Source organism: Dermacentor albipictus, chromosome 1, assembly GCF_038994185.2.
Source record: "Dermacentor albipictus isolate Rhodes 1998 colony chromosome 1, USDA_Dalb.pri_finalv2, whole genome shotgun sequence".
NCBI lineage: Eukaryota > Metazoa > Arthropoda > Arachnida > Ixodida > Ixodidae > Dermacentor > Dermacentor albipictus.
The window spans coordinates 139,024,303-139,045,981 of NC_091821.1; the positions used below are offsets into that span (position 1 = coordinate 139,024,303).

A 21,679-nucleotide genomic window follows, 5' to 3' on the forward strand; every position below is an offset into this window, starting at 1 on the left:
TAATTTGCCATACGCAGTTACTGTGTTTCTGCGAACGCTCGCGTCAATCTTGTGCTGCCTCACGACATGCGAGTGCTTTCACGGGAGAAAATCTCGAATTCTAACTTTTATTCAAGCGAAGCTTGTATTACCTCACTCGTGTCGGTGTTACCGTACGAAAAACTCACGCCGCGCGAAAATAAGAATTGCTTGTCGGGCTGCGGATTCCAGCCACCGACCTCCGGTTTGCGAGACCGCCACGCCAACCGATTCAGCCACTGTCGTTTCATCGTAACCTCCCTTGAATGCGGTGTTTTATACGCATGAAAAAGTAGACGCAGCGCAAGGCGCGAGCCAATCACAGGGGTCCCCTTCCTCCGGAGGGGTGGACAGAGTGCGATCGCGTCTTCGCTCGCCTCGCGCTTGCCGTTTCCCTCCAGTTCATGCCCGACAGTCAGATGGGAGGCCGAGTTTGGTTCGTTCTGCCGAAGTGCAGGTTGGCATTGAAGGAACGGCAGCGGGAGCGGGCCGCGCATTGGGCCGAAGAACACGCGGCGTTTGATGAATGCCTCTGAGAAGCGTTTTTACAGTTGCTAGTAGCAGAGTCCTTCCATGTATAAAAGGACTCTGCTAGTAGGTACAGCGCGGCGTGGCGTTTCTCACGGTGCTCGACAGTTCTGCGCAGGCGCGAGTAAGAGCTTGCGAGAGAGAAAATGTGGGGGCCTTTGCTCCTTGAATATGTGAGTCTGCCTAGGCAATACGGAGGAGGTTTCTTAACGCGTGTTGTATGCGTTTGTCCCCTAGGCATGCCGGAATTGCGGAGCGCGGTCCAGTTTGTTTGAATTGAATAGATTGAATTGAATACTTGAATTGAATTGATAGAATTGAAGACCTCCAGCCGCGAACTTGCGACGCTAAACCGCGCCCCTCGTCTTCTGCCGGCACGCCTAGGGACAAACTCATACAACACGCGCGAAGGAGCTCCTCCGTGCCTAGGCAGAGTCGTATATTCTAGGAGCAAAAGTTCCCACATTTCCTCTTTCGCACCCGCTCTTACTCGCGCATGCGCGCAAACGTCCGTCGTCTCCGCAAGTGCCACGCCCCGCTGTAAATATGCCTCCGGGAACGCGCTCGAGAAAGGGCTCGTCGCCGACGTGCCGACCTTGCCGTGAGGGAGCGCGAAACCAAAGCGTTACGACAACGAAGAGCTGCGGATTCAGAGCTTCGCTTGCTCCCCTCTTCGCAGTAGTGGAAGGGCGGTCAATGTTTATTTTTTTTCGGAATACAGCGTAATCACATGAAAGTCACTACCTTCCTTTCAATTCCCGTCAGCAAATACCTAAAGGCGTCTCTTTTCTAAACGCAGAAACCTGACTACATAGTTTATTTTATTTATTATATCCCAAAGACTTTGCAGTATTACAGAGGGGACTAGACACATGACAACAACGATAACAGCTATTGTGACTACAGAGCAATGCACGCCGGAGAAACCTCGATAAACACGCCCGGGCACTCACGCTCATATTCTCATTCAAACACTCACTCTCATTCACAGTCTCACGCGCTCACATGTAGATCCTGCACCGGGATCAGCAGCTGGATTGGGCTTAACAGCGCAACGCCAAAGCCACTATGCCACCATGGTGGATAATATTCAAAACAAATTATGTTACTTATGATGATTCTGAAAGTAGACGAATCAGTGGCACAGGCAGATGAATGCGGCAGGTGATCTCTCCTTTCTCTTTTCTTTCTTTCTATCTTTTTCTTTCCTTTCTTTTTTTCTTTTTGCAGGAATTGAGCAAAGCATGCCGCCAGCTATCAAGCTAGGCGAGATGCGTCGTCGATTGGGCGCACGAATTACTGAACCGAACTGCAGCTGTTCCGAGGCGTGCTCGGCATAGCAATAACTATATAAGCCTCGTACATGGACACATCTGCCCATGGTTGCAGCTTGTCCAGTTGACGTGCCTGACGAGATATAAGTGGATGAAAAGAGAAAAGAAGTATATGCACAGGTGGTCTTACTTGACAACGGAATAGTGCGAGACGAGGGAGGCGGTGCAGCAAGAAATTCAAAATCCAAGTATAATTACTACGTAGAAGTCATAATCAGAACAAGACAAGTATACAGGACTATGCAATGATTATATCATTCTTAGATTGATGTAAGACATTAAAAGAAGTGTCGGGCTCGCAGTTGTGACCAGCGTTTTCCAGTCTATACTTCCCTTACACCTTATGCATTTGAGTCTTTGCTTGCGCTAATGGTGTGAGATGAAGAGAAAAGCTTACGTAGCAGCTAGTGAGAAAGACATGTAGGTGAAGGCATAGTGTAAGACAGTTACGTGTATGAGGATTTGATTGAAAAGCATTCACGTTTTACACACTTAAAAATACTGTTGCTTTACCTACAGTATTCTGATCTCACGTGTATTGTACGAAATAGGCTAGCAATTTGTGGTTTCCAAGTTTTGACAGTTTATCCCAAAGGTTTGGACAAGCTGTATACAGCATATTCGGTTTACTATTCTCATTTGGTTTTTGACAGTTTAAGTCGGTTCGTGCATATATACAAGTAAATACGACCTTTGATGCCTAATACTGACCTCAAGATGCATTTACACACACGCGCACGCACACACGAAAGCGGCGAAATTGAAGATGCTCCATTCTACACATTTCAATCGCCTAAATCCGAAGTTAAGATCACCTTGAGAAGGACACAAATATCCTTCTTTTTTAGTGTCGATTTCTGACTGGAATTCACTTCCTAAAAATATATCGCGCTTCTAACACCCGGTGTGTAAATTTTAAAACGTTCAAACTACCCTGATGCTCAGTTTTACTGTGGTTTTGGATTTTATTTTATTGTACTGTTATACACGTGTTCTAGCTTTTGGTGTTATTTTATTGTTTATAGTCTGTGTTTCCATCTGGTAACACATTTCCCTGTCCTGCTTGGGCCTGGGCCTGCGCCGGTCTGCAGTAATGTATGAAAAAAAAAGTCGAGTTCTTGTTACGTTAGAGACCCATGTCGAAGAACAACAATGAAACAAAAGAAAACAAGACGCAAAGCTTTCCACACTTGAATACTCGGAAAGTGCACATTGCCTTCAAATCTCAACACGAACGCCGAAACTCGGCTTTCTCTCTTTCAAATGGTTGATTTTCTTATTCAGGGCTTCACTCATATCCTTTGTTTTTCTTGGCGTCAATTGCAATGAAACTCCATGGGTGTTTTCTTTAGTAATCAACTATTGAAGTCCGCCGACGAAATCGAATGTTTCTGGGCAACAAACGATCAGGTGACCCGCTGCACGGTATAGCCCAGTGGTATGGCGTTGCGCCGCTGAGCTCGAGGTATGGGGAACCAGCGCTGGCCATGAGGCGCTACGACAGTTTTAGTGTGCAACTAAAACAGGCTAACACCGTCCGGCGCGGAGGCTACCAAGATGGCACATTTCAACGATAGCAGACGCGCGTCTGTATCAACGTTTGCTTAGCCTGATGCGTCCAGCCAAGTTCTGTCCATGGCCATGCGCGTTACATCGATCCCATGCGCTGCTACGTCCTATACCACGTCGATGCGAGGAGCCGTGAAAAGTCTCGAGATGACTGGTTCGAAATCGCTGACACAAAATCGCAGCGTGTGCGACTGAAAACTGTGTCCACCGCTCGCATAGGATGCGTGTTACGGCGCTGCTGCGCTGGTTGCCCATAGCGCGGTCTCGATGCCGGCCGCGTGGTCGCATTTCGATGAGGGCGAAAAAAAAAAATGGCGAGTCCCACGAACTGTGGGGATCGATGTAACTGTTCGCGTTGATTGACGTTGCAGAAGCATCAAACTTTAATTGAATTATGGGGCTGTACGTAATTAAATTAATTTTATACCTGTATACATTGCGAAGATACATTCGGGGTCTGCACCACGTTTCACTGCGTAGTAAAGACGCTCCTGTTCCGCGCGACGCTTCTTTCGGGCCTGGGTGTCCTCGACAATGAGTGCGCACTTAGGAGCCATTTTGCTGGCGCGTGTTTACGTGCTCCTTCTGCATACGTGGCCAGCACGCTGTTGAGACGCCAGCTCCAAGCGTTCTCTTCAGGCTTGGGACGATTGTAATGTTTACACTAACACAGCCCGGCACGCGACCTCCACATGCGTTCGAACGCTGACGTGGATCAGTATAATACTTTGCCTAACAGGTTCGATCAGTTCGAGCAAGCATAGAGTTCAAGAAAGGCATTTAGCAGGCGCGCGTATCGTCTTCTTTCCGCCGTAGCCTATAAGCAGCTGGCGTCGGCGGATCTAGTATAGGCAGCTGAAACAGCCGCAGCACCATCTGGCCAGCGCCCGCGGCGCCCATAAGGCATACATGCCTCATAATCAGATCGTGGTTTTAACACGTAAATCCCTAGAATTTATATTACAGCGAAGATGTATAGACTTGGATCTTGGAATTTCTCCGACAGAACAGTCGACAGAAAGCATATGCTACGAATTGAAGCGCAAAGTGCCTGCCTCCATTGGAAACACGCCTGCGAGACACACCCCAGCATTCGTTTCAACATAGAAAAGCACAAAACAAATGTCAACACCGAATAATAGATAAGGTGCGTTAGAACAATGCGAAGCACGTAGCGTTCACCGCATGCGTTTCCCAGTAGAGATTACGTTTACATAAGCTGCGCTTGCCGGGAGAGAGAGAGAGAGAGAAAGGCAGGGAAGTCAACCAGACTAGCGTCCGGTTTACTACCCTACGCTGGGGGAAGAGAAAGGGGGAACCGAAAGAGGAAAGCGAGATAGAGGGAACACTGTGTGTGCACGCAGCAAAGCGCTTTGAAATCAGTCAAGTCCAAGCAAGTGCAAGCGGTAACATTAGCATACGAAGCAGAGAGTGACGTCACTACACTTTCATATGCAAAATAACCCAAATAGCAACTGCTTTTCAATGTGTTGTGATAGTGCTATGGGACGGTCACACGTAGGGCTCTCGAAGAGCAGGGTGACCATGATGAGCGGCGACGGGAACAGCAACGTCAATATGCACAACAGCGTCGTGCTCAGGCTAGGCAGGACGCAGCGGTTCCTACATGTCCAAAGCAAGCCACGTACACCCAGTTAGCACGCCTGAAGAGCAGCGCTAATAGGGTCAGCGCCGAAGGGAACAGTAACGTCAATATGCACAACGACGTCGTGCCCATTTAATTGTCTTGCTGTCAGTTTCATGTAGTGCATTGCTCAATCGTTTAAGGCTACGTCACATCGGTCTATGGGATCAGGTGATGCCCCAGATTCGCTGGCAAATCAGCCTCACAGCGTGGATTGGAGCCCAATTTTTTTTTAATTTAGCGATCAAGGGTTATCTTGCCGCTGCAATTCATGCTTAAGTATGACTTTCCTTCTGAACATGCAAGTATGCAATCGCGAGTGATTTCAGGACACTCGACAACTTGAAAGCAGTAAATAAGGAAAGTTCGTTTCTTACATTCTCAGCGTTGCCTTATCGCGCGATTCCATGAAACGTGAACGATACGAAAGGCGAAATAATAGGTGCGCCTGAGGCAACGACGATGAACGTCAGCAGAACGGCGAACGTCACACTATCTGAAGATAGGTCAGAAGGAGGTCGGGAGGCCAGAAAGCGCTCGGAAGAGCGTGACGCCAGACCTTTACACACGATTGCGAAGTGTTTTTCGCATGTGCGCGCCAATTGAAAAATGAACGCGACACTGATGCTCGTATTCGAAGCCATGGAGTGTCATCGTGAACTGAAATGACTCCTATGGTTGTGTATGTGGCTATAAGTACCACCCTTATACCGAAAATAATAGTTGAAACAGCCTTCTTCCATTTTTATGCTATGGATACATACCCCTACCAAGTATGTTACTCGCAACATTACGCTGATTAATATCTTTGAATGAAATTATAAATGTTGGCAACCTCTTCTGTCGCCAGATTCTACCCCTTTATTAAACGTTTCTAACACGAGGTGATAAGAGAGATCAAACTGGCACTAAAACACTTTGCACAAACGTGCGTGAACATGTAATATACAGGGATTTTTAGCCCTGTATATTACCATGCATATTTATTGCCTGTATATTACCTGTATATTTGTACAAAGCGTAAAAAAATCGCTTATGATCAATGAGAATGCAACCAAATCATTGTTCTTCACTGTTCTCTTGATCAATTCCAAGTAATTTTTGTTTGAGCTTAAATAACAAAGAACAAATTTTATTCACTTTTTAAAGTATTGACTTTAACGTAAAAGCTTTATTGGAGAAGTTGTAGAGCCCATTGAGAAATATCCTATCGATCTTCTTTCTATTAAGATCTGGTTTTTATTTTTCAGTGCTCCAAAAAAAAAAAAAGCGCGAGAGACCTAAAGAGTGTCGCGTGCACAGGCGCTTGCGTGCGGCGACATTAATGCCTTCGAGCAAGTGCATGCGTCAGCATTAAGCTAGTTTTGTGGCAAAACCGGTTATCCGGTTATTCTATTCGTCAGCTATTCGGATTCGAAAACAGGATAACCGGAGTAATCGGTTTGCCTGCCTGTTTGTTCCGCTATAATATCTGGGTATTAGACACGCGCGTTCAAACTAGAGAGCCTGAGTGCACGGCTCATTTCGTTGAAAGCGGTTTGTGTGCGTGCGTGCGTGTGTGTGTATGTGTGTGTGTGACCTTTTAGCTTTCGACTCTATCATTGCTATATCTATCAGTATTTCTATGCATCACTCGATGTTTGCACGGAACTCCTCCGCCAGGCATCTTTGCTTGACAAATTGGGCATGTGTTCATATTTGGCAGGCTCATTTTGAGTCTCACGATTACCACTGAGTAGACGTGCTATACAGCGCTAACAGGTTTCAACTCTACTACTGCAACATTTGCCGGTCTTAAAGAAATTAACTTAGTTCACTTGCGAATCTTATTAAGTGCCCGATTGGTGAGTACTTCTGTTTCGCACGTTTTATCCGCCGATGAGCATAAAACATCTACAAAGTAGCACTGGCGCAGCCTGCGTAATTAAAAAAATATATATTGTTGTTGCTGCTCTTGGTAGAAGTATAATTGAATGCGCAGTATACTACATCAGACGAATTACCGAGGCGAATAACCTTAAGATTTACTTAATGCTAATATTATTTACTTATATTTACTTATAGCGGCTAGTAAAATACTTGCCAAATCGATCAAAACCGAACGGTAACATGTGTTTGGTCATCCGCATATGACCCCCATGATGTACTCCAAATTATAGCGACGCAGCGTTGCCGTCACCGGCCGCTGTGCATGTGAACGCACGCAAGCATTTGTGCTCTTTTTCTGCGGGCTTTTAAAGTGCTCGGCGGTTATCAAAATATTGTTGAATCCTATGTTGCTGATGTACTATACTCCTCTTGACGCACTTCGTATACCTCTGATCCCTCTCCCCCCTCTTCTATTATTTTCGAAGCGATTCAAAGGTGCGCATGTCTGCAAGAAGTCTTAACGAAATTCGATCAAAGGGAAATTTATACCAGTCACTTTTTTTCTAGACCGAAACGTTAATTTCTTCTTGCGCCCAGTTCCATTGAAATTCCTATACCTGACTTGGCGGAAGATGGTACTTTAGAAGAAGGCATTATTAATTGTACTCATCGCACTTTCTTTGCCGAATGCTTCGTTTGTAGAAAGGTCATTGTGCTTGAGGCGCATTTCTGTGGTAGGCGAAAGCGTGCATGATGACCGTGTCATCTCCCTTTCCTGCACGCGATCACCTCGGGAACAGAGAAAGTCCGAAAAAAATTCGGCGCGTACCGCCAGATCATTTTTGACACTCTCCTCGAACGGAGGCCACAATTCGTCGTGTGCATTGTAGGACCTGTGTACTGTATTATTCTGTTGTTCCGCAGAGTGACCTTAGGTGTATACGTCTAACCGGAAAGTGGCGATAGCGCACATCCTGGCAAACACGCGCTTTGTACTGCGTACATGTACTTACGCTGTCTGCTCAGTGTTTGGCGCGACAGGTCTTGCGATAAACCTAAAGACAAAACAAAAATAAACTTACAGTTCATTTCTCATAAGCGACGGCATAGTAAAGTGAAGATGTGCTCCGCTATTGAGACATAGTTCTTTTTAGCGACGTAAAAAAATAAAGAAGTGCAGAATAAGAACAATTGTGCTGAAAGATTGCTCATTGAATTAAGAGTCAAGCCTGCTGGTGTTGCTGATGATTCTTATCTATCTCCTGTAGTCCTGCACTGAAGTTTTGGCACACTATCATGTAGTTACATAGATTTAGTTAATGTAAGTTCTAAACAAAATTGATGCCTTACTTTGCTGTATACGCCCGACAAGTGGCTCGGTAGTTATGGCGTTCCGCTGCTGCTTATCTAACAAGGTTGTGGGTAATTGACTCCCGGTCAGGCGGATGCACACCAATGTCGGTGAAATGCAAAGGCACCTAAGTACTGAAATTGTGATTCCAACTGGTCACTCATGATCACGAGCCTTCCACTACGGCAACACTGGGATGCGGGACTTTGTTATCGCCAACATCGTCAGCACCTTTTCAACGCATTTATGACGTTGTCCTGAACCGATAACTGATTTCATATGGTGATCACATTCAAGTAAACTTATTTTCGAAAGAGAATTAAACGAACTAAATTTCCTTGCAATGACTATTGAGAAGACGGTCTCTTTTATTATTATTAAATGTTTGTGCAGGAAGGTTGGCATCATGGGTGACGCCAGCTATTCCTTCTCTTGGGCAAACAGTAATTACACTGAAATTGGCCGGTTAAACGAAACAAACGAGAAAAAAAATGACAGTACGTAACAGAGATAGGCCGGCTGAAATCAAGGCTAAAACCGACACAAAAAATGAGATACAGTATCAGCATAACAGATAAATATACCGAAAGCGCTAACGTAGAGTTCAGATAAAGTTGAAATTGACGCGTGGTACGTCAACCGAGTCACCTCTGTTGACATTTAATGTGCTGCACACAAGTGTTGCTCCACGTCCGTCCGCGTGCTGTTGAACGAACGACTGTCATGGGACGAGTACAGCGTAGCCAGCACCACATCAGGGCGCCATCACCCTTTGTATTTATTTATTTAAAAAGAAAAAGACGCGCCGCCGAAGATCTCATGATTTTTGTTCATATATTCTGATCTCAATAACACAACCATTGGTCGCGATACCGCTGTGGCCCGCCCGCGTCCTCAGTGACCCGCTGCGAAGTTCCACCATCGCTACGATGGTGGAACTTCGCCAGTGAATGGAAACGCCGCGAGTCCACGCGGCTGCCTCCACCCCGCGGGCGCCCCTCGGTCACTTCATTTCAGCGAGACCGACGCGTCGAACGTACGACGTGCCCGCGCGAAAGCCGGGAATCCCCCCCTCCTCCCTCCAGGACGCGCAGTCTCGCACGAGTGTCGTCCGCCCGCTACATCGGGGTCAAGCCGGCTCGCCGAGCGCGGGTCCCGCCGGAGAGCTCCAGTCCCGGAGGAACATTGCGCTGAGCGCGAGCCGCACCGGCGGCGTGAAAAAAACAGCAAACGTCACCGCCGCGGCCCCCGCGGCATCCCGTCTGACGGGTCCTCTCACCAACCTAGATTTCCCTCGCCACTCATGGTCGAGCGCGACGGCCGCACTTGGCCCGTGCAGTCAGAGTTCCGCGCTCGTGCCTCGGCCACACCGGTGACCGTGCCTGGCCCAGGACGTGTTTCGCGTGCGCCGCTGCCCACCACTACTTCGCTTCGCCCGACGGCATGCTTGAAGCGCGACAGCGCTGACAGCCCCACTTGTTCCTCAGCGCCGCACCAACCGCCACCCTGACGCGCAAAGGGAACCGGAGAACCGCAGGTGAGCTGCCGTCCAGGACAGCGTTTCGCTACGTGCGCGTTTGACGGCGCCCGCAAAGTGGCTGGTGTGTAGTGTGGCTATAGCTTAAGGGAAACGAGAACCCTTAAGGTATAACCGTTGTTTCCACTCGAACGGCACTTTACGAGAGTGCGTCCGCCTTTTTTTTTTCCCTTCCGTCACGTCTCTTTGCAACCCTTCCCTTCGTGTTGACGCGGAAGTCGACAAACCATCATTAGTCGAACTTTATCGGATTACGCGCACCCGAGGTGGTTTCCGCACTGATCCAATGCGTTTACAGCTGCTCATGAATCGTACTGCGCAGGACACTGGCGACTTTCCTGCTACGCGACGATCAAACCGCGTATTGTAACCGAAGCCTATGTGTCGCTGATCACTCGCTTGTAAGAGGACTTTTCATTGCACGCATCCGCGCGCGCAACCATGTTTGATTGCGCAAATAGTTTTCAACTGTGGAAAGGGCGCACGAGATGATGGACAACTGTTAGAAACTGTACGCCCGTGTACTCGAAACATTTGCGGCGCTGACGAGACGCATTCACATACCGAGGCAGCGAGTCAATAACGACAGTGCCGTACGCACGAGGAAGCTGTGAGTGCATTGATTCGTCTCATTAGGCCAGCAGTATGCAGCGTGGGTCGTTCACCTCCCGTCAGTGACCACGTATTCACCCGGCTGCACGTATGTCACGCGCCGTGCGTGAGAGCGGACTTGAGGGGGCCGGCTTATGTATACACCACTTCTGAAAGTTCACAGGCTAATTTTTTTTCTGCCGAAAGAGTAGTGTTTGTGCGTGCGAGCCAGATTAGCCGAAAGTTTGCGAAAGGCCGATGTTTCACGTAGCCAGTCCTGTATCCCGTCGGCACCACGCTTATTATACGAGGAATTCTGTTTCGAGGCTAAGTGTTTGCGCTCTCACGAGCGCGTCGAACGGTGATAACGGGAAGCACTGGCGATCGCGCAGCGGTCCGAGCAGAACCTCTTTGCCCTCTCCATCCTCTATTTTCGGCGCTGACGGCATGTACAGTGGAGCACGAATTGCGCCAAATAAAAGGGGTCATTCGCCCCGACGACTCTTGGCTCCGGCACGAGCCTACGCTCGACTCGCAGCCCCCTGATTCCTGCTCCATTTCCCTGACCCTCCCGTGGTGCGTGCTCGACATCGATAAAGGCCCCCGGGCAGAGAGCACGGCTTCCCTTCCTGATCTCACCCCGTGACCACAGATGTGTTTACGGCGCGCCGCTACGGCAGAGGCATACGGCCGAGAATCACGAGCTGGTTTTGGTTTCCCACAGCGGCACGTGCGTGTTCCTGGGTCGCTACTCCGGGAGCCAAGTTTGCAGTATCGTCATCTACACACTGATGCTAATGATTGCGGTGGCGAGCGTACAAGTGCGTGTCGTTCGTATATATTATTGGGGCTCGCTATGAGGGCGTACAACCCTTGTCAATTTCTTTTCGAAAAGAGAAAGATGCCCTTCCGTAAAAGGTGCAGTTCCTTACACAGTCGTGGACTCAATCGACGGTAAAGTGTACACGAGTAAATGTCGAATTAAAGCAGCGAACAAGAGAAAGGAAGATATGCTATATTTGCAGAAATTGAATCTATTTTCCATTCGTTATACACTGTGAACCACGAACGGGACCAGCAAAACTCGAGAATCCAATCATTGACGCACCACTCGAGGCACACGTATCGTATAACTGCAGCACAATGGCGCACCACTGAAGGCATCTATAAGATAAACATAACTACTCGTGTCCTACCCAATTCAAAAGGTAAATGTAAAAGAAAACTGCATTGCGCTGCATTCCACGCAAATGGCGTGAGATCAGTAAGCGTTTTTTTTTATTTTACTGTGTGATTCAGATGCCAATATTTGCCTATGTTGAGGCAGTGAGTACCGGACAGATGGGGGAAACTGCGTGGTGATCACAAGCGAGCACGTAGAAGCTCGACACTGGTGAGCCTTCTTGTAACTTCGAAATACAATGCCACTGGCTGTTGAAGAAGAGAAGATAATCAGGCACAAAAAGGAAAGCACACGACGTTAGGAACGCGGAGAACGAAATACTTGGAGGAATTTTCGAGAATACATGGGCTAGCAAGAAGCTTGTTGGTGAGATAAAGGAGTCCAAGCGACAGGGCGAGGAAAGGATGGAGCAAAGAACAATTTGGATTGAATGCATACACATGAAGGCCTAGAAGTTTACAAAGGAATGGAAGGAAGCAAAAATGAGTGGCACAGGCGAAAACCAAAACATGGAGAAATGCACAAGAATATGGAAACAAGTGAAAATGGGAAGAAAGTTTATAGAAGCGTGAAGTACCTTCCCCGGGTGAAGCAGATTGAGAGAGCTCAAGGAAGGGTATATAGAAACCCTGAAGACGCACAAGATAACAAAGACTGCTCAACGCAGATTAATTCACTATGAATTGTCTAATGCACTAATTACGCAGCAGAGTGGGAGGGGAGACCGTTTATATTACACAGTGCCGCCATTGAGCGCCTTCTGGCTTCTTCTTACCGATAACTGATGACGTGCTGAGTAAATGCAGAAAGACATTGTTTTCGCTTTCTGAGGGGAATTGTTATTCGCCAGTAATGCAACGCACACGGCGGCCGCATTACGATGGGGTCGAAATGCGAAAACACCCGTGTACTTAGATTTAGGTGATTCATAAAGAACCCCAGGTGGTCGAAATTTCCGGAGCCCTCCACTACGGCGTGCCTCATAATCAAAGTGGTTTTGGCACGTAAAACCCCATAATTCAATGCAACGCATTCAACCGATAGAGGAAACGGAACGTTAGGACTATATGGACCATTTACACGCGGCCCAACACGATGGGGCAGATCGAATTCTATGGGCCTTTGGCCGTTTTCGGATGTAGCGTTACCAGAGTGCGCGTCCTTATTTTTCTTGTTTTTCTTGTAATAGCAGATCAATCTTGCAGCTTCAATAATGTGTAATCCGTTGTGACGGTGGTTATATGCGCGAGCAGTATGTGGATAACATTGCTTTCAGTGCCACTAAATAAGGAACTCGCTTCTTCACTGCCTTAGTTTTGCGCCCGAGGTGTTTTGGTGTCTTGCTCTTCAACGAAAGTACCGTCAGTTAAAGATATTTCGTTATGCTTTATGTGCCCAGAACAGGCTTAACACCTTTTAATTCGTATGCTTGCCACGATACAGGACAGTGTTTGCACGGCAGACGTCCTCGGTTTATTATCATGACTGCATGCGCAGGCGATTGCGATTGCACGAGCCCTGACTAGTTGTCCGCTCCTGTTGATAAAATGCGGGATTCCGGGCGAGAAATATTCGTTAAGAAGCACGACAATGTGGCGACGTCAGAGTGCACACGAGGGCACTCAACCGTTCCTCACTCATAATCGCGACTGTTCATATCGGAGTTAAATATGTTTTGCAAGGCTGAGTAGCACAGTCCGCAAAAAAATAATCCTTAGTCCGTGACATATAATTATTTGCTAAAACGAACCACCTGCACAACACGCGAACTCGTGTTTCTCCTTCTTCGTGCTGCAGGGTATACACTGATATTGCATAGTGTCGAAAGATACTTTTTCAAGTGTGCCACGCCACACATAGCTTTCTATGTGCAACGTGTTAACATACACATTCAATAAAATTTGTACAAGCCCGTTACCCTTTGGGACGATTCAGGCATTCGGTCGCACTAAGAAGGCGTAGTATGGCGTCAGAGCTGATAGCGGCATCTCTTTTGCGCTCCGCAAACGAACCGTTGTAAACGGTCTATATGGTAGCACTGACGAAGTTGAAGAACGGAGATGCAGCTGGACCAGACGGAACTCCAGTAGAAGCCTCGAATACTACAGAAGATGATGGTGTAAACGTATTGTGCGACATCGTGACCGAGATTAACGAACATCTCAAAAATAATAGTAGGGAATTATTCCCATCTTCAGGGACGACAATCAGGACTGCAGTGATTAGGTTGGCGTAAGTCTGATCAGGATGCATCAAGTTCATGTCGCTTGAGGCCGAGAAAGATTTCAAATGGATCGTGGGCAGAAGGCATGCGAAGAGAGATCGCTATCTCAGCCCAAAAGTTCGTATTAATATCTGGAAAGTCCACTATTGATACAACCATAGGCATAAGTGATAGAAAAGTTCCGCTAAAATCCAGCAGCAAAATCTACGTTGTCTTCACTGGTTTAAAGAAAGCCTATGACACAGTGCCTGAAAGTTCAGTTGGTCTGAAAGTGCTTTACAAAGAAGAACGTCCCAGAGAAGTACGTACTGCTGTTCATAAAATTAGCAAGAGATAAGGACAAACGTTGGCAACCTCCTCGGGGAAAGTGAAAGCTTTGGACTAACAAATGAGCTGCACATTGTTTCGGTAGACCGGATTTTCTGACGGAACATCGTGGAGAAGCACTTTTGAACCATCCCTTATTTGTGCCGAGAGAGAACGTTATGAATACACTAATCAACTTGCCAAAGGAGTGCGGCTTAACGTCGCCCGTGTTTCTGCGCACCGTGTCCTTTCCGGCCTGCCCGGCGGTTCGACGCATACACAAACACGCATCTGCTCTGGTGAGTCCATAAAGTAAACTAGGCTGCGTTCGCTCTCTCGCGAGTACTGGGTCAGAGGTCCCGGCTCGCCCGTTGTGGAGGTGCCGTGACTGGTGACCCATTGACTGCACAGAATATTCTTCTGCCTGTCAGCCGTCCCGATGAAAGTCGCCTTTCTCCCGTGTCTGCCGCACGTGCGTCCTTTCGCCTGGCGACTACCCCCCCCTTTCCCTTTTTTCGCCTCGGGCTCAATCTGCGCTCCTGTCACACACACATATACATACATGCACACACAGTTACCCCTCTCCACCGCTCATCTGCGCCGGCGGCATATCTGCCGACTTCCTGGGTCACGTTTACCGTCGCTATAAGGTGCATGGCGTTCAACGTCTTCGCACCCTCCGTCCTGTTACGCGCACGCGCAAGACCTCTAAGCTTTGTAGGTGAAATGACGTTTAGAAAGGGATGCGCGAATGGAAGGTCTGACCGACACTGCACGCACCTATCTGCTGTCTCCAGAGCAGGTAACCCAGGAATGAGGTTTCAGAGAGTGAAAATGTGGGAAATGTATTTCATAATGACCTTCGAGGGATGACACCCTGACAAGCAGTCCTTTTGGCTATCCTACCTTCTGGAGTATCACCTCCCACTCCTCCTTGATAGACCCCCGATATTTGTCCTATCGCTCCTATCAGATGTGTAAAATTGGAATATTTTATCGGCATAGGCCCCAAGAAAAGCATTTTGTTTCACTCTTGGCGCAATATTATGAAGCGCAAGACAGCCTGGTGGCGTCGCGCTGATTGGCGAACATTCTCTCTCTCTCTCTATTGCTCCTTTTTTTATTTACTTGAATTTTGCACGAATTAACTGCGGTCGATCCATAGACTTCCATAATATTGCGCGGTGTGCGTCAGTGTGTGAGTTCAAGTACCTTATAACACCGGGAAAAGCAACACAGGTACCGCAACCACCTGCAGTACTCCTTTGCCTCTCCGACAAAGTTAACTAGCTTGCGAAGCAAGTTCGGCGCGACTCGACATCCAATCAGGAACCAATATAGCGACACGAGTTTTCCTCGCCTAGCTTTCTTTTTCCAAGTTTTCCTCTCTGCTCTACATCTGCTACCGACGGATTTCCCCCTTGGCTTTCTTTGCGATTGGCGAACCAGATCCCGCGGCTGGCGGCCGCTGGAAGTGTTATTTAGGTCTGCGGAAGCTGCGTGCTGTAATACGGAAGCGAGCTGCTATTAGCAAGGGTGGCACTAAGCACATCTCGACAACTGCATTTCGGCCGAGCGTCTTTTTCGAGCCAATCGCTTCAACTGCGTCTTTCAAAAAGGGTCTGGTGCACTGCCAAGACCGCAGGTATGACTATTCGCATTTTTAAACGTCGGCTTCCTCATTTTATTCTATGTGAGTGTTTCACGTAACTGGAACCAAACAAAAAATAGCGACATTTTAGGCGAACGCGACCAACGGCATATTGTTCGCAGCCAGTTTGAGTTACCAAGGATATTTCTTGTAGCGCGCATGTATATACGTCAGCATCTTCGTTATTAAGATGTATAAAGCTGCCACGGTCGCAAATGACAAGTGATAGGCCGGCACTGAAAGTCGATGGAAACACTTCGATACGCTTTTGTTTCCTTCCATGTAATTTATTTACCCATAAGCGTTTCATAAGAGCGTGTATGGGCCATAAGCATCCTGGGGTGTTACGTGGGTAGGTTTTTTTTTTTTTTTCGCCCCCATCGAAATGCGCCTGCCGAGGCTACAGTATCGAACACGTGACATGGAGCTCTGCAGCAAAGCATCGCCAACGACTTGAGAACGCTGCTTCCCGGGTGCACAATTGCGCAAAGTTTTATACCTCGCGGACTTTGTACCGCACTAGAGATAACCTCGTTGAGACTTGGCTGTGTGCGTTGTAAACACGCTTCTGCGACATTTCCAAATACAACTCATGTCTCGAAGCGACCGTTTATAGGAGCACGCATAATCGAAGCTAGTAGCTAACTGCACACGCCAAAGAATATTTAAAATAAAATAAAAATAGTATTGTTAAAATTAAAATAAACATAGTATTGTTAAAATATGAAAGCACGGATAAAATTTCGCGCCACTTGCGACCCAGTCTAATTTCAGTCCTTGCTTTGATAAAGATAGGCAACTGCACATTAAACCTGCATATATACGTGGAGCCATACGTGCATACGTTGGCCGGGGCGCGTATGGCGAGAAGTGTGTAGCGACCGTCCGTCTCTACGTTGTCCCCGCTTCGCGGAAATCCAGTTTACCTCGCCTTGTCGCGCCGTGGGGGTCATTGACCCCTGGTCTTTTTTGGAACCGAAGCGGCTGCCCGACTAGGCGCCACCACTGCCACTCGGTATACCTGCTTTTACTTTTGAATAAAGCCAATCGACTATCCGTTCTCAACCTATCATAACGTGTATTCCTTGCTTCCGCTAAACCGAGCTCCCAACAAGTGTATACGTTGCTTGAACATGTATAGCCTCTGGAGCGCTCTGGTAATACTCCGATAAATGAGGTCGCACACAGTAGAATCAGAGCATCCCTCCCTGCAAACAAGAGTATTGAAGCATCCTGCCAGAACTTCGGAACACCAAGAGCACAGCAGTATACTGTACTGATCTGAAACAGCATAGCCATCTCGGATGATATGCCGCAGCTCGCATGCTGATAGTGGCAATTAAGATAGAATGTACTACATCCGAAGGTAGGCTCCACGCATCCTTCCGTGCATTGCGAGTTGCACTTGTCAGCCGAGTTTTCGTGACGTGATAGTCCTTGGCAAAAGAAAAGATAAAATAGTATATATAAAAGGGGAAAGACCCTCGTCGAGCTGTACCCCAGCATTTAGTCATGTCTCCTCTTTTCAGGATAAAAAGAAATAAAAGCTATCGAATCGCTGCATCTGGGATTCACTGATGAACTCAAGTCTTCAATGCGCAGGCGCTCTCGTTTCAAGACGCTGCTGCATTTAAGGTATTCAATGATGCAGTGTGTGCAAGTTACCGCAAAAGACTTCGAAATGTATATATAGAAACTGCGAAACAGCTCAAATATTTCGCTGCCGAGCAGTTCGTAAGCCACTCAACATGCCCCTCAAGTACGGAATTGCACTTGTCACCAAGCCTGCCTACATTTACCTTATATATATTCGAGCCTTATTAGTTTTTTTTTTAATACTCTTCCGGCCACTTGGTAAATCAGGTATTGAAGGATCCGTGGTAACATCGCGCGCAGCTTCCATCGCGTTGCTCTTTCCTGCCTAAGTAGGCTACACGGTGAATCGGCTCATAGCCACTCTGTAGATACATCGGTGGCGAAAATAATCGCGTGGACAATGCGCTACAGGTATCCGCATAAACAAAGGAGAAGTCGTTGTGCGCGTTTAATACACTTTAGGGTGCGACTGAGGGCGCTCTTTGTCTGTTATCTGGAGTACGGCCACTCCGACCACGCCAATTTGAGCACACAGCGAAGACATTCGACGGTAAGAGAACACTGCACTGGGGGAAGCCACGGTGATAGTGTAGATATGCTTCAGATGCCACCTCGTGTAAAAAGGCTTGGAGACAATGAAAACCATTTCCACTGTTCCCGAACAATAGCCTTTGGCCCATGGCGAGCAGCAGCACGTGGCTATATATATATAGTTGCCGTCTGATTTCGGAAAGTATATCTGCGCAGTCTTTCCGTGCTACTGAGTGTCGGAAGTTAAGTGGAAGATTTTTGTTATTCGTTTTCATTTCATCCAACGCGTTAATCACGCATTTCTACTATCAGTTTATTCACCACGTCGCCAATTACGAATGAAAGGTACAGAAATTTAAGGCGCCGTGTATGCTTTAGCTTTAGTGCGTATGACTATGACGAATTTCAAGTTCCCACTTTTAGTTGCGAAACAAAGTATAGAGGCACACCGTATTTTGCTGGGGCGAGACGCACGTATACATGCTGTTAAAATCCGTGAACCTACTAACCGAATACCGCGTTATACTGGGTGCGTGAACTGCAGCAATAACGCAGGTATACTGACGTCTTGTGACGATTCGTCCAACCACAACGCGTTGTATGCAGACATGGTTTCGTGTTACGTGGGTGTTCTTGTCGCAGAAAAAATTAAAAGTAGAGGGGGGTGAGTATAAACTTTTTTGAATATCAATCGAATACAAATAATAAGTATCGAATAACGAATTATCAAACGCAGGAGCTCACAGATAAACCAAGACTATTTATGCCAGTATAATTAGGTACAACGCATGTACTACATGACCAGTGAAAAAAGATAGACAACTGTCGGGGACAATTAGGATCACTTTTTACTAGCATCACTAATCGTAAATAATTAAAAGAACTGCAAGAATATCCTCTGAACATCTTCAGAACCTGGTTGCTAACAAGATTTCCCAGAATGAAAGGTTGCTGTACGACTATAGCTTTCCTGAAACTCTAAATAAATGGTGGTTGAAAAAAAGATAAGTTGCGGAGAAAAAAACGAGAACCCTGCCGTAGACACAAGTAAAATGACCCGTTGCAAAAGGAAGACATCACTGGTTGTATAGCGTAAAAGATAGAACTGCTACGTGGCTACAGTGCATGAAACGCTAAATTAGATTTCAAGCAAGAATCACAGGTTCTCCTGTGGCTTCCTTTCACGAAAGCCCCCCTCTATGGTTGCTTAGTGGCCTTGGCGTTGCGCTGTTACGGCCGAGGACGCTGGAGTGAATCCCGGCCACGGCGGCCGCGCTTCGATAGCCCCCCCCCCCCCCCCAAAAAAAAAGAGCCCGCCCGTGTATTGTGCTTTGGGTGGTCGAAATTGATATGGAGTCCCCCGTTATACGGCGTGCCTCATAATCATACCTTGGTTTTGGCACGTAGAATCCCAGAATTTGATCTTTTATTTTCTCGCGAAATCGAAAACAAAGCTTGCATTACCCATTTCGTTTCCGCATTGCTTCGAAAACTGCGGCGTTGTTTCCTTTCTGATAACTCATGATACCTTATTTAGAAGACGGATAACAGTAACCCGTCTTTAACAGTCGGTTGTTGCGAAATGTTTGGCTAGTTTAGATCTTCGAAAATACCGAATAGATCATTTTCGAATACGAGTAGGAATAGAGTGTGTAACATTCGATTCTTAATCGAAATCACCCCTATTTAGGAGGGTGCATGTTAACGATTACGCCACTGCCGACATGTTTTATACCGGCAGTTATAAGTAGAATTATTATCCCTCAAGAGAAAAGTGTACAACAGCTGTGTCTTACCAGTATTCACGTACGGGGAAGAAACCTGGAGGCTTACGAAAAGGGTTCTACTCAAATTGAAGACCACGCAACGAGCTATGGAAAGAAGAATGATAGGTGTAACGTTAAAGGATAAGGAAAGAGCGGATTGGGTGAGGGAACAAACGCGAGTTAATGACATCTTAGTTGAAGTCAAGAAAAAGAAATGGGCATGGGCAGGACTTGTAATGAGGAGGGAAGATAACCGATGGTCATTAAGGGTTACGGACTGGATTCCAAGGGAAGGGAAGCGTAGCAGGGGGCGGCAGAAAGTTAGGTGGGCGGATGAGATTAAGAAGTTTGCAGGGACATGGTCATTATTAGTACATGACCGGGGTAGTTGAAGTATGGGAGAGGCCTTTGCCCTGCAGTGGGCGTAGCCAGGCTGATGATGATTATTATTATGATGATAAGTAGAATACGGTTGGTTACTGAAATAATTGCTGTGTACGACTCTCTGTGGTTAAGCTTTGCGCTATGCTGCAACTATATACGGTACCTTTTCTCTGCTTTTTGTAGTACAGCTTGCCAGTATTGACTAATGCAAGTAAAATAGGTCTACGTACTATTCGAAGCGTTCAGACTGAGGCGCTCAGGATTTGTCTAGGTCTTCCTCGAAGTGCGTCAATGGCGGCAACTATTGCAATCACCATCATAGTTGAAGCACTAAGAGTGCACGTAAGGCACCTTGCCCGCACTCCTTGCCACCATATAGTATCTCTACCTGCGGAGAGAGTGCACGCTCCTCTTTCTGCCGAACGGTATCCGCACATCGTGGGCATCATCTTGCTTCACACTTGCCGCGATACCTTTGACTCCTCTTTGATGCCTCATTGAGCCAAAGATCAACCTGACAATACCTGACGTCTGGAAAAAACACCCGCCGTGGTTGCTCAGTGGCTATGGTGTTGGGCTGCTGAGCACGAGGTCGCGGGATCGAATCCCGGCCACGGCGGCCGCATTTCGATGGGGGCGAAATGCGAAAACACCCGTGTGCTTAGATTTAGGTGCACGTTAAAGAACCCCAGGTGGTCAAAATTTCCGGAGTCCTCCACTACGGCGTGCCTCATAATCGGAAAGTGGTTTTGGCAAGTAAAACCCCAAATATTATTATTGACGTCTGGAAAAAAGAGCAGATATGTCATCGCCAGCTCTTAAAAGGCTTACCTTACTCCTATTAAATGAGAAGTACCGGTATTACACCCACATATACACCGACGGCTCCGTCCTGTCGACGAGCTCTACCGCAGCTGTCGTCATTCTAGCAAAAGCCACCACCATAAAGTTGAAAACATCTCACATCGACGGCAGCAGAACTCGCAGCGCTTCGAGTCGCACTACACTGTATTAATGACGAACCAAGACACAAATGGTCGATTTTCTGCGACTCGAAGACGGCACTACAGTGTTTATTGTAAGCTTTACGGCGCGGTCCGCATGAACGGTTGGTATTTGAAATCACACAAGCCGTACACCAACTGACTGAGAAAGGAAATGAAATAATGTTTCAGTGGATGGCTACCAAGTCGCTGTGGCATCATCTGCAATGAACTTGCCGATGAAGCTGCTCGTTCAGCTCATGCAGAAGACAACCGCCTGTCGATCCCGCTGTCTAGGACAGATGCTGCAAGGATGCTCCGCTTACTTGCACGCCAATGCACTACGTCAGAGTGGAATGGACCCCATTTTATGCACGCCCGTTTATATACCTTGGATCCAACCTTAAGCCTCCGAATTCCACCACGACTTCCCCGAAGAGAAGCGACCTTTTTGTATAGGCTATGGTTGGGCGACGCGTTTACCAATGCCTACGCGTTCCGCATAGGGATGGTCGGCACCCCAGCATGTGGCGATTGCGGCGACGCGGAAACGATTCGTCATGTTCTTTGCCAGTGCCCGCACCACAGTGTGCAGAGACAATCGCTTTCCGTC

The 21,679-nt window shown here is 47.4% G+C and overlaps 1 protein-coding gene across 4 annotated transcripts in view; it reads left to right on the forward strand.

The window, feature by feature from the left end:
• Positions 1-21,679, forward strand: part of LOC139050214 (acyl-coenzyme A diphosphatase NUDT19-like) — a 125,139-nt gene that overhangs the window by 77,350 nt on the left and 26,110 nt on the right. The window contains exon 1 of one of the 4 annotated variants that reach the window (XM_070526442.1): positions 9,670-9,851. The exons of the other annotated variants lie outside the window; for them this stretch is intronic. The gene's annotated coding sequence lies outside the window, so the exon portion shown is untranslated. Of the gene's footprint in view, positions 1-9,669; positions 9,852-21,679 lie in introns of those variants that run through there. 4 annotated transcript variants of the gene reach the window in all.